Raw genomic sequence first — 12,748 nt, 5'->3', positions numbered from 1 at the left:
ACCTCTTGTTCGCATTGACGGCACTTCGAACAGTGGACGTTACATTTCAGATGTGTTACGACCCGTGGCTGTACCCTTCATTCGATCCCTTCGAAACCCTACATTTCAGCAGGATAATGCACGACCGCATGTTGCAGGTCCTGTACGAGCCTTTCTGGATACAGAAAATGTTCGACTGCTGCCCTGGCCAGCACATTCTCCAGATCTCTCACCAAATGAAAACGTCTGGTCAATGGTGGCCGAGCAACTGGCTCGTCACAATACGCCAGTCACTACTCTTGATGAACTGTGGTATCGTGTTGAAGCTGCATGGGCAGCTCTACCTGCACACGCCATCCAAGCTCTGTTTGACTCAATGCCCAGGCGTATCAAGGCCGTTATTACGGCCAGATGTGGTTGTTCTGGGTACTGATTTCTCAGGATCTATGCACCCAAATTGCGTGAAAATGTAATCACATGTCAGTTACAGTATAATATATTTGTCCAATGAATACCCGTCTATCATCTGCATTTCTTCCTGGTGCAGCAATTTTAATGGCCAGTAGTTGTAAAAGGAATTGGAATACGGCGGCCTAAATCCCTCGAATGGGGCCTCCCGGCCAACAATCATCTCCATTTTTACCGGCGACGATGGTGGACTGCCATATATGCGTAACCTGGTTACATTGCACCACCTTGATGCTTCCAGGTCACGCGTCGATAGGACAGGCACACCGACCTTCAGCATCAACTTGTGGGACGGTACCGCCGATAGCTCTAGTGAGTTTAAAAGCTCTGCTGCCTGTGTAGTACCGTCGCCTCTTGTCATCGGTGTACCGATTCACGTGTGGGTGGTCACCTCGCCGGGTACGGAGTTATTCCTATAGGAATATTTCTACTGTTCTATGCATACCTGTATGTACATGCGTATTTCATTTAGCAAAACAGTTAAAAACTAATCTGTCTGCAAAACTTAACGCATTCATTTATAGTTAACTTTCACGGATGACTTTTTTGTCGCGTTACACATCCTACGGGAACAGCTATTTCTTTCGGAATAAAATTTAGATTATCTACTGATCCAGGGTGTAGGCTACCTCCCTTCCAGATTTCATCCAAATCCGTCCAGCCGCTTCGGCGTGATGGAGTAACAAACATACTACCTCAACGAAGAAAGAAAATAAAGAATTGCTAATTCGATGCAGCGCAAATCTTTATTTGTAAGTGCAACAACGTCATCTACCTTCGCATGTGTGCCTGTTACCGGTGGACACACTCGCACATCATAATCAAATACAGCCACACTAAAAGCCCATCACGTTCTGCATGTAAATGCACGTCGTCTCTCTGTCGCGCACACGTAAATGTCACCATCGCTGTGAGTCTTCAAGATCCGCCTGACTGCTCAGCAGCTGAAATGCAACGGGCTTGTGCGGAAGTGTGGATCAAACTCTTTGAAGATTGTACAAGCATTGTACTGATTTCCTTGAATCGTACTGCGAAGGACATATTAAACAATAAGGTCGCTTTCACAAATAAGATACAGTTCAAAAGTCAAAAAGTTAAAAACTTTTTGTAAGAGTAGTTATTGTTCCACATTTCCCATTATATTGTCAAATCAATAAATAACTTGTAATACAGATGTATCCCAAACTTCTTCGAAATCCGTCCAGCCGTTTCAGCTTGAGGAAGTAACAACCATGCTCACGCACATACTTTCGCGTTTATAATGCATTTAAAGAAGTGTTAGAATGCTTGCACAATTTTCTTTTTGTTGTGTGTCTCTGGGCTATTTCTCTTGTTTTTTTTACTGATGAAATATCGTGTCTACTTAACATAGGTTTATATTTTGTTTTCTACATAATCATTCCCTTTTCAGTTATCCATTTCAACATTATTTCCGAGCTTCACACGCGAATGGAGCGAGGAGAGACTTTAATATGTGACACAATGAGAAATATCCTCTGTCATGCACTTAACAGTGGTATGAATGTTGATACAGACATAAAAGCCATACGATATTTGTAGCCATAATTGTTGTAGGAATATACCTTAAAATACCTCTACAGGTACGCACTGCTGTACTTTGTTTACTACCCCAGACTGCCTCCTTTGACAGAGTCCATTTTTCTCACAGAGGTGGAGTATTCTCGTGATAGATGCTGCCATGTCTAGGGTAGCGCCTTTGATTAGTAATCAAAATGTCCTCGGTCACGGGTTCAGGGCGCTGTCTTGTCCTAGGGGTGGGAAATTGCCCCTAAAGGCGGAAAATCAGCAATGATCAACGGTATGAGGATGCAGAAGGCAATGGAAACAACTGCATTAAAGACACATAATGCATATGTACAGGACATGCGGCCTGTGATTCAAAAAGTGTCAGGATGATCTCGTCTTTGACAAAAGATTCTGGGCTAGTCCTGTATCTCCGGGAGGGGACTGTCAAGGGGGAGGTGACCACGAGAACTAGGTTGAATAACCAACTAGAGGACAACGCACTGCGAGAAGTTTCAGTGTGGCAGGGAAGCTAGAAAATCTGAAAAGGGAAATGCTACGGCTCGATGTAGATGCAGTGGGGATAATAACAACAGCAGTAGGAAATGGTATATCGGGAGTAGGATTCATTATAAACAGAGAGTGAGCGAGCTACCGTGAAAGAGTTCAGTGGCAGTGTTGATTTCACCAGAATTGACAGCAAATCGAGACCGCCAACAAAACTCCACGTATACGTGGTGACGTCGCATGCTGAAGATGAGCAGACAGAGAAATTATGTGAGGTCCTCCGCAGAGTCGACGAGGAAAGAAATGTGTAGGAAACACTAACAAGAAGAAGGGACGGGAAGGCATCTGTTATGACATCATGGAATAACTTCCATGCTACTAGAGGGAGCTGTAGAAGTCTAAAACTGTAGAGTAAGAAAGAGATTGAGATACATTCAGCAAATAATTGAGAACGTAGGTTGCAAGTTGTGGTGTCACCGCCAGACACCACACTTGCTAGGTGGTAGCCATTAAATCGGCCGCGGTCCGTTAGTATACGTCGGACCCGCGTGTCGCCACTATCAGTGATTGCAGACCGAGCGCCGCCACACGGCAGGTCTAGAGAGACTTCCTAGCAGTCGCCCCAGTTGTACAGCCGACTTTGCTAGCGATGGTTCACTGACAAAATACACTCTCATTTGCCGAGACGATAGTTAGCATAGCCTTCAGCTACGTCATTTGCTACGACCTAGTAAAGCGCCAGTACCACTTACTATTGATACTGTAATCATGAACCGTCAAGAACGACGCTCATCATTATGGATTAAAGTTAAGTATTCCACCAGCTACGTCGTTTTTGCTAAAGTCTAATTTCCTTGACCTGTTCCAGACCTTACGCCAGCCTGCGTGAGCTAAAACGCGTGCCTTTCGGCTTCCTCTAATATCACGGTGTTGGCTCTCCTGCCAACCCACAACACAAGTAGCACTGTGAGGTGAAGAAAGTAGCGCAGGGGAGACATTCGTGGCAGGCCGCATGAAATCAGTCAGGAGACTGATGACTCAGAAAAGAACTCCAGCACCTATAAAGATAAAACGAGGGAACAGGCTGTATAAACAACCAATACGATGATAATCCTTCCATTTCACTGATAATTTAAAAGTGGTTAATTTTATGACAAGAAACTTAAGGTCCTGACTTACCGACGAGCAGTTAGAATTAGAGACTAAATTGAAAGATAATGAGATTATCAGTTACGTTAATGATTGCTTCAAGAGGAGCGCTTTCAGAAACACGGTCACTGTTTACACATACGCGTTACATACAACACGCACGTCATCGCCTTTGACGCCGCCCACTGCGTGTCAAGAGAGCCACACCTCTCCCAACCTACTTCCTATGTAGGACTCGCCACAGACTGGCCGCAGTCTTGTCGTTGAATCATTTCGCTCTTAACGTGTACGTACGATACCACAGGACTACCTCCTGCCGGTGCTCCAATCCGTGATCCAGCGTCTACATAATCAGAACACTGCAGTGATTTTTCTCTTTGCATTCATTTATTGTGTTCTGTGCTACACGGAGCAAAATTTAGCCCCGCCTTTAAAATAGCAGATTTGTAGCACCGTAATTGGTGCAGGACTGGCATCAAGCGGTCATGTAACCCTACACCGCTGACGTAAGCCATGTCAGAGAGGTGCTGTCTCTGTGACAGTCTGTGGTATGGCATCAGCGATGTGATACGGGTCGACGTGCAGATGCGACAAAACGGGAGAAAGAAACTGTCGTGCTGGGACGTGCCCATGACCACACCGTGAATCAAGCTGACCTATCTACTGCTGTATCAACGCGGACTGTTCCAGCGTGTCTGCAAGGAATGGTGAAACAATCGCGGCATAAGGACAGTGTTCTTAGAAAGATCGTAACCGACAGGGAGCAGCAACGATGGCCACGCCTTCTCAGTGAGAGTCTGGTTAACATCTGACGGAAAGTGCTGCTGTTAGTGAAAGCAGATCCATCTCAAACAGTTTCCGATAGAACAGCCCTAGGGTAACTGCATCCAACGTAAAGACAAAAAAAAAATGTTCAAATGTGTGTGAAATATTATGGGACTTATCTGCTAAGGTCATCAGTCCCTAAGCTTACACACTACTTAACCTAAATTATCCTAAGGACAAACACACACACCCATGCCCGAGGGAGGACTCGAACATCCGCCGGGACCAGCCGCACAGTCCACGACTGCAGCGCCGTAGACCGCTCGGCTAACGTAAAGACACTGCCTTGACTAATACTCTAATGCATTCGCACACTGAAATAACAATCACGTTACAACTGACGCACGAGTTCGAAAGCTGTTCGCGACGAGTCAAAATTCACTTGAACCCAAAGCAGAACAAGATAGTTTAACGAGAATGTTCAGGTATGGACAGCTAAGTCGCCGTATGCACTAATAAAGCCCACCAGTGTAATAATGCTGAATGTATCCGAGAGAAGCGTCCTCGATCATTCCGTGCAATGTCACTCGCTGCTTGAGAATACGAAGTGCTCCGATATGACCGAAGTGCCTTAGTTGATGGTAAACTTGATGTATTGCGAGCGCGTGCTGTGTCGAAATCGATATCTAAGGCGGAACCTGTTAGTTTATTAGTTGGCTGCTTGTTCCACAGATCTAATTTACGAAAACCGTTATGGTGTGAAACGTGTCAACAGAACAACCACAGAACTCTTATATACGAGGACGTGTAGAGAACAAATGCCTCCGAATTATTTATGTGAAACCTCTTGTTATACCGGAGCCAAGGTAGCCCCTGAGGCCCGGCAACCCATATAACACCACAGAGGACGAGGTTGTCTACGCCCAAGTCGTACACAAAAGCACCACGGTAAACACCGGCTATTTACATACAAGATAATGGAAACAGACATTCCGAGCCCTACTTCTTGCGGGGGGAGCTCGAGCCACGGCCTGCAGGAAGTATCACTACGCCGAAATCTGATTGGCTGGAGACAGCTATTTAGGGGCTAGAGCCATGTTCAGTTCACGCCCAATGCCGACCTCGTGTACTGCAACCGTCGAAGATTACGTCTGCGTCTCGGAATTGGACTGTTACTAGCGTGTGCGTGTGTTACCACGAACCTTTGTGGAAAATAAGTGAATCTTTGTTTTTTCGTTTTTGTTACCTTTCGTTCGTATCTTCAATCATCAACCTTGTGAACTTACATCAATAAAAGTTGTCTTGTGAAAAATTGCGAATTCTCAGCCACAACAGCTCTTTAAGCTTCTTAAACAATACAAACTCTATTAACATTCTATACCTTTATTCTTTTTTTTTTTTTTTTTTTTTTTTTTTTTTTTTTTTTTTTTTTTACTTTATTGTAATTTTGAAACCTGAACAAACAGGTAGGCTGGCAGCAGCACAATACGCTGCTCTTCAGCCGAAGAGAGTACATGGAGATAAACAAAGAAGAGACATTACATAGAAAAACGGCGGGAAAACACAGGAGACACAAGAACATAAAAGCACAAGAAGCCGTTCACACTTGATGACAATCCACACTAGGAACTGGAGACCCGACGCACAAACACTGAAGAAGACGATGTCACAGGTGAACAATGGAGCGTGACGGCGAAACGGAACACTAAACATGACGGCACACACGATACACTGATGGCGGTGATCTCCGGCGCGCGAATGTCCACTTAGCGTGTGCGAGTCCGGGGACCTGCCAAGAGGGCAACAGGGATGAGGAAGGGGAGAGGGGAGGAAAAGAGGATGCCACGGCTGAGGAGACGGGGACAGGAGGATAGGGACAGGAGAGGGGGGGCCCGGGGGACGAGGGACGAGAAAAGGAGGAGGGAGGGAAAAGGGAGAGAAAGGAGGGAGGGTGCCCTGAGGAGCAAGCACAGGAGGAGGGCGGGAGGATCAAAGTTGGTAGGAGGGGTAGATGGAGGGGAGGAGGGCATCATCAGGGAGGGGGAGCTGGCGGAAGCCACCTTGGGAGAGGGTAAGGAGGGTGGAGAGATGGAGACCGGGTGGGACATGGGAGTACAGGCGCGGCAGCGGGCGGGGTTGGGAGAGGATCGGGGAGACGAGCGGGTGAGGAGGATCGAGTTTACGGGAGATGTAGAGGATTCGTATCCTTTCGAGGAAAAGGAGGAGGTGGGGGAAGGGGATAAGGTCATACAGGATCCGCGTGGGGGAAGGGAGACGGATGCGATAGGCAAGGCGGAGAGCATGGCGTTCAAGGATTTGGAGGGATTTATAAAAGGAAGGGGGGGCGGAGATCCAGGCTGGATGGGCGTAACAGAGGATAGGGCGGATGAGGGACTTATAGGTGTGGAGGATGGTGGAGGGGTCCAGACCCCACGTTCGGCCGGAAAGGAGCTTGAGGAGACGGAGTCGGGAGCGTGCCTTGGCTTGGATTGTCTGGAGATGGGGAGTCCAGGAGAGGCGACGGTCGAGGGTGACGCCAAGGTACTTAAGGGTGGGGGTGAGAGCGATGGGACGGCCATAAACGGTGAGATAGAAATCAAGGAGGCGGAAGGAGGGAGTGGTTTTGCCTACAATGATCGCCTGGGTTTTGGAAGGATTGACCTTGAGCAACCACTGGTTGCACCAAGCGGTGAACCGGTCAAGATGGGATTGGAGAAGGTGTTGGGAGCGTCGCAGGGTGGGGGCAAGGGCAAGGAAGGCGGTGTCATCGGCAAACTGGAGAAGGTGGACGGGGGGTGACGGCGGCGGCATGTCCGCCGTGTACAACAAGTACAGAAGGGGGGAGAGGACGGAGCCTTGGGGCACACCGGCGGAGGGGAAAAAGGTGTAGGAATCGGTGTTATGGATGGTGACATGGGAAGGACGGCGGGAGAGAAAGGAACCGATCAGACGAACGTAGTTAATGGGAAGGGCGAAGGTTTGGAGCTTGAAGAGGAGACCGGAATGCCATACGCGGTCATATGCGCGTTCAAGGTCAAGAGAGAGGAAGATTGCGGAGCGTCGGGAATTGAGCTGTTCGGAAAGGAGATGAGTGAGGTGAAGGAGAAGATCGTCGGAAGAGAAGGACGGCCGAAAGCCACACTGGGTAACGGGGAGGAGGCGGTGCTGGCGGAGATGCTGGTGGATGCGGCGGGTGAGGATAGATTCCAGGACCTTGCTGAAGACCGAGGTAAGGCTGATGGGACGGTAGGAGGAGACGGCGGACGGCGGTTTGCCAGGTTTGAGGAACATGAGGATACGGGAGGTTTTCCACAGGTCGGGGTAGTAACCGGTGGACAGGACTACATTGTAGAGCCTGGCCAGGGTGGAGAGAAAAGAGACAGGAGCTTCACGAAGGTGACGGTAGGTGACACGATCGTGACCAGGAGCGGTGTTGCGTTTGGTGCGGAGTGTAGTGATGATATCCTGTGTGGTGATGGGGGCATTAAGGTCCGTGTGTGGAATGTTGTCCAAGTACTGGAAACCAGGAGCGAGGGGAGGGACAGAGGTGTCAGTTCGATCGCGGATATCCGGGAAGAGGGAGTAATCGAACTGGGGATCATCAGGGATGGAAAACACATCGGACAGGTAGGAGGCAAAGTGATTGGCCTTACTAATGGCGTCAGGGAAGGGGTGATCATCGTGGAGAAGAGGATAGTAGGGGGAGGGTTTAGTTCCGGTAAGGCGACGGAAGGCGGTCCAGAACTTGGACGAGTTGATTGGTAGGGTTTCAGTTAAACGGGTGCATGTCTGTCGCCAGTCCCGGCGTTTCTTAGCCGCGAGCAAATTTCGAATGTGTCGCTGTAGTTGCCGGTGGCGTCGTAGGGTGTCCGGGTCACGCGTGCGGAGGAAGGCACGGTAGAGACGACGGGATTCACGGAGGAGGAGGACGGCCTGTGGTGGTAAGGTAGGACGGTGGGGGTGGATTGCAACAGTAGGGACGTGGGCCTCCACGGCCTCAGACAAGGTCTGCTGGAGAAAGGAGGCGGCATGGGTGACATCATCAGGACGGCGGTAGGCGAGAGGGTGGCTATCGACCTCAGTGGAGAGGGTATCCCGGTAGGCATTCCAGTCGGCACGGGAATAGTCATGGATGTACTTAGGGGGAGGGTCATGACGAGGGTCGGGGCGGGGGTGACGGCCGTCTGAAACGGTGAGGAGGACAGGGAGATGGTCGCTACCAATAGGCTCCAGGACATCCACCGTAATGCGACCAAGGAGGTTGGGGGAGGAGAGAATAACATCGGGAGTGGAGTTGGATTCGGGACGGGTGTGCTGGGGGATGGGGATGAGGTCGCCTTGAAGGGAGGAGAGGAACCGATGCCACCGCCGTAACTGGGCAGCGGAGCGACTATGGATGTTGAGGTCGGCGGCGATCACATAGGAGGAGAAGGTACGGTCGATGTGGGAGAGGAAGTCGAAAGGAAGAGGGGCGTTGGGGCGGACATAGATGGTGGCACAGGTAACGGTAAGGCCGGGGAAGAAGAGACTAAGGATCAGGTGTTCGGTGGGGTCGGGAAGGAGAGGTTGGAGCCGAACGGGGATCTGGCGGTGGTGGCCAATGGCAACTCCGCCACGCGCAACTGGGAGGGGATTATCGGAGCGGTGGAGGAGATAGGGGGAGGTGTGGATGGAGTGGTGGGGTTGGAGGAAGGTTTCATTGAGGAGGAAGGCATCCACACGGTGGGTAGCAAGGGTGTGCAGGAAGAGGTTCTTGTTGGCGGGAAGGGAGCGGATATTGTTGAAAAGGATACGATGCTGTCGCGCCATGACAAGGATTTAGACGAGGGTGTCAAGGCGGGAGAAGGTGAAATGGGCCTGGTTATTGGAATAGGTGGCGTACATTTTAAGGTGGAATATGGAACGGGCGGCGAGGGAGATCTGTTGGAGGGTGTGGGGGCGCTGAAAGGGATGGACGTTTTGGAGGACAATGGTGAGGAACCTGATGATGTCCTCAGCGGTGGGGGGGGGACGAAGGGAATTGCCAGGAGGGGTGGGGGCGTCCAGGGGACGGACAGGGACGGTGAGTTCAGGGGTGGTGGGAGGGGGCCGGGCTTTACACTTTTGGGAGTAGGTAGGGTGGGGGAGGCTGCAGGTATTACAGGAGGGAGGGGATTGGAGGTTGGGGCACTGCCGGAGGAAGTGCGCTTGGCGACAATGCGGGCAGGTGGGGGCCTCGCGGCACTCGGCTGTTGTGTGTGCATTGTAGCGCAGACATCTCTGGCAGCGCAGGGATTGAGGGGGGGAACGGGAGGGGTCGACTTTGTACCGCTGATTGAAGAGGAGGGCACCCTCCTTCAGGAGACGGTCAATGGAGGGGGCGTCCTCAGAGAACACCCGCATAAGGCGGGTGGGGCCGGTCGCGTTAAAAATGCGGCGGACTGCCCGCACCTCCAGGGTGGGATGGGCCTTCAGCTCCGCCAACACCTCCTCCTCCGTGATCAACGGGCTAAGCCGAGTGATCACGGCGGTGAGGGTCGGCGGGCGACGCGGAGGTTGGGGTTGGCGGGTAGGAGATGGGGAGGGAGCAGGGGTGAGGGAGGCGTTAGGGCCAAAACGGGTGATGGGGAGGCGGGAGAGGATGTCAGTATGGAGGGTTGGGCTGGGGGAGGAGATAAGAACGGAATCCCGTCTGGGAGTAAGGAGAGAGATGGGGGCGCCTGGGAAATGTTGGCGGAGGAGGAGGGAGAGATTCCGGGCCTCGAGGAAGGAAGGATCGGGACGGGACAGGAGATATTTGTAGAGACCGGGTGGGGAGGAGGAGGAGGAGGAGGGAGCGGGGCCTGGTGGGGAGACGTCCATGGCATTTTGGGGTGGGGATGGGGGGCGGGGTGGAGCCTTTTTAGGAGTAGAGGAAGTGGAGGCGCCACTAGGGCGTTTGACAGCGGCAGATGGGCGGGTGGTGACAGGAGGGACGGGAACGATGGGGAGGTGGTGGGAAGGGACAGGTCCCGGCACGGACGCAGCAGTCGGCGCCGGAGGAAGTGACTGTGACGGTGCAGGCGTATGTGGCAGTGATGGCGATGGCGACGATGATGATGATGATGACGGTGGTGGCGATGGCGATGGCGACGGGGAGAGCTGGGCGTGGGCAGTGGCCCGACGGGCCACCACCCTAGCCGGAGCTGCAGTGACAGGCTGGGGGAGTGGGGGGAAGGGATCAGATCGAGAGGAGGAAGCGGAAGAGGGGGCGACAAAGAGCGAGGGCGAAGGGATAGAGAGGAGGGGAGGGATGGAAGGAGGGGGATGGGACTGGGCACACCAAGTGATTGTGGTGGAGGCGGCGGAAGGGGACGTATACACGATGGCGGTGGTGGTAGTAGTGACGGTGGTGGTGGGGGCGGACATGACGACAAGAAGAAGAAAGAAAAAACACAGCACTAAAAGGACAGGACACACACTGGGAGACGACGGACGGCGGACGGACGGCGGACGGACGGCGGACGGACGGCGGCGACGGCGACGGCGACGGCGACGGCGAGAGGCAGGGACGCTGCTGCCGCGGACGGGGCCGGGGCGGCGGCGGCGGCTGACGGCGACGGCGACGGCGACGGCGAGAGGCAGGGACGCTGCTGCCGCGGACGGGGCCGGGGCGGCGGCGGCGGCGGCGGCGGCTGCTGCTGCTGCTGCTGCTGCTGCTGCTGCTGGCTGGACTGCTGCTGCTGGCTGGACTGCTGCTGCTGCCACCGGAGGGCTGGCAGGCTGGCTCTGTACCTTTATTCTTCATTTCTACCTATTTATTTCTCAACATATTCATACTGGCGACGAGCACATTTCTCCTAGCAAGACACCAGTTTGTTGATACCGTTAGTGTAGAATGTCTGACTTTGTTGACGGAGCCACAACTTGACCTCTGCTTGCACAGCTGCGTCACCATCAAAGTCAAATCCTCGAAGGCGTTCTTTAAATTTTAAAAAGATGGAACTCGGATGGGGCCAAGTCGGAACTGTATGCAGTCTGATCGATGCCAGTGAACGAACCCAAGGCGTCGGGTTTTTGCAGATGTCGCAGCGGTCGTATGCAGTCTGGCATTATCATTCTGAAGGAGGGGGCGCTCCATGTGTGAACGAACCCTAGAATTGGTGCTGTCGGTTTTCTGAGGGTCTCTCAGTACCTTGAAGTGTATGGTGGTGCCTTCAGACATGAATTCCTAATCCACCACACCTTGAACATCCCAGGATATTGTGAGCATCACTTTGCATGCTGATGGCATGGTCTTGAACTTTCCTTGCGTGGGTGATCCTTTGTAGCGGAACTCAAATGATACTCTCTTATTTTCGGGATCGCAATGGTGAACTCAGTTTTCATCACCAGTGACAGTGTTCTTAAGGAACCCATCACTCAAACGCTCAAATTTCAAAATAAATTGTTGGCAGATGTTTAATCTCCTCTATGTCATATCAGCTGTGAGATTTAGACGCGCCCACCGCGTACACAGTTTTCTGTACTGCAGTTGTCCAATAACGGCCTGTACACACTCACGTGATATGCCACACTTCCCTCAGAGCTGTGTCCGTCTTATCCGACGATTTTCTCTGACGAGTTCATGAAGCGGTTTCCGACGAGTCTCGTCGGCTGCCGTACGCGATCGTCCACTTCTTGCTCTGTCACACACTTAAAGGTAAGAACAACCGTTTTATTCACTACGAGTACGAACAGCCTAAAGCCAGACATTACTGATGATGAAGTCATAATCACCATACACAGCCTTCATTATTCTACGGATTTTAATTAGAGGCACGTTTACCGCCTTCAGAAACTCGATTAAAGCACACTGTTTCTCACGCACCGACATGATTACGTTACACACTGCCATGTTACAGGCTACAAATCGGAACCTTCTGGCGGCAGACGGCTGCAACTTGCGTCAGCCAAGAGGGAAAGTCGATCAGGTAATATGGAGGGCATGTAGCACCTCAAACGATATTGAGAACAGAATAAAACATTCTGAGGCATTACTTTTCAGCACGTCCTGGCGTAAGTGGCAGCCAAATGAAAAGGATACGGGGAAAAGTACATCAGCTGTTTATTATTTCAGTATTAATCGTCATAACTGTTAATACATTTATGATAGTATGAGACGGTCATTGCTTTCATGGGAGAATGTTCGTGGTTGCCTACAGAACCAAGGTTGCCGAGGTTGTTTCGAATAGGGTGCAGAATTTTCGCTAGGAAGCATTTACTCCTTACAGAACCTCCACTCAGTCCCGATCTCCTCCTTTGCGAGTTACATAAACTCCTGGAAACTGAAATAAGAACACCGTGAATTCATTGTCCCAGGAAGGAGAAACTTTATTGACACATTCCTGGGGTCAGA

This window comes from Schistocerca cancellata, chromosome 3, assembly GCF_023864275.1.
Source record: "Schistocerca cancellata isolate TAMUIC-IGC-003103 chromosome 3, iqSchCanc2.1, whole genome shotgun sequence".
In the NCBI taxonomy this organism is placed as follows: domain Eukaryota; kingdom Metazoa; phylum Arthropoda; class Insecta; order Orthoptera; family Acrididae; genus Schistocerca; species Schistocerca cancellata.
The sequence above is the reverse complement of the archived record's forward strand: the minus strand, read 5'-3'. Positions refer to the sequence as shown.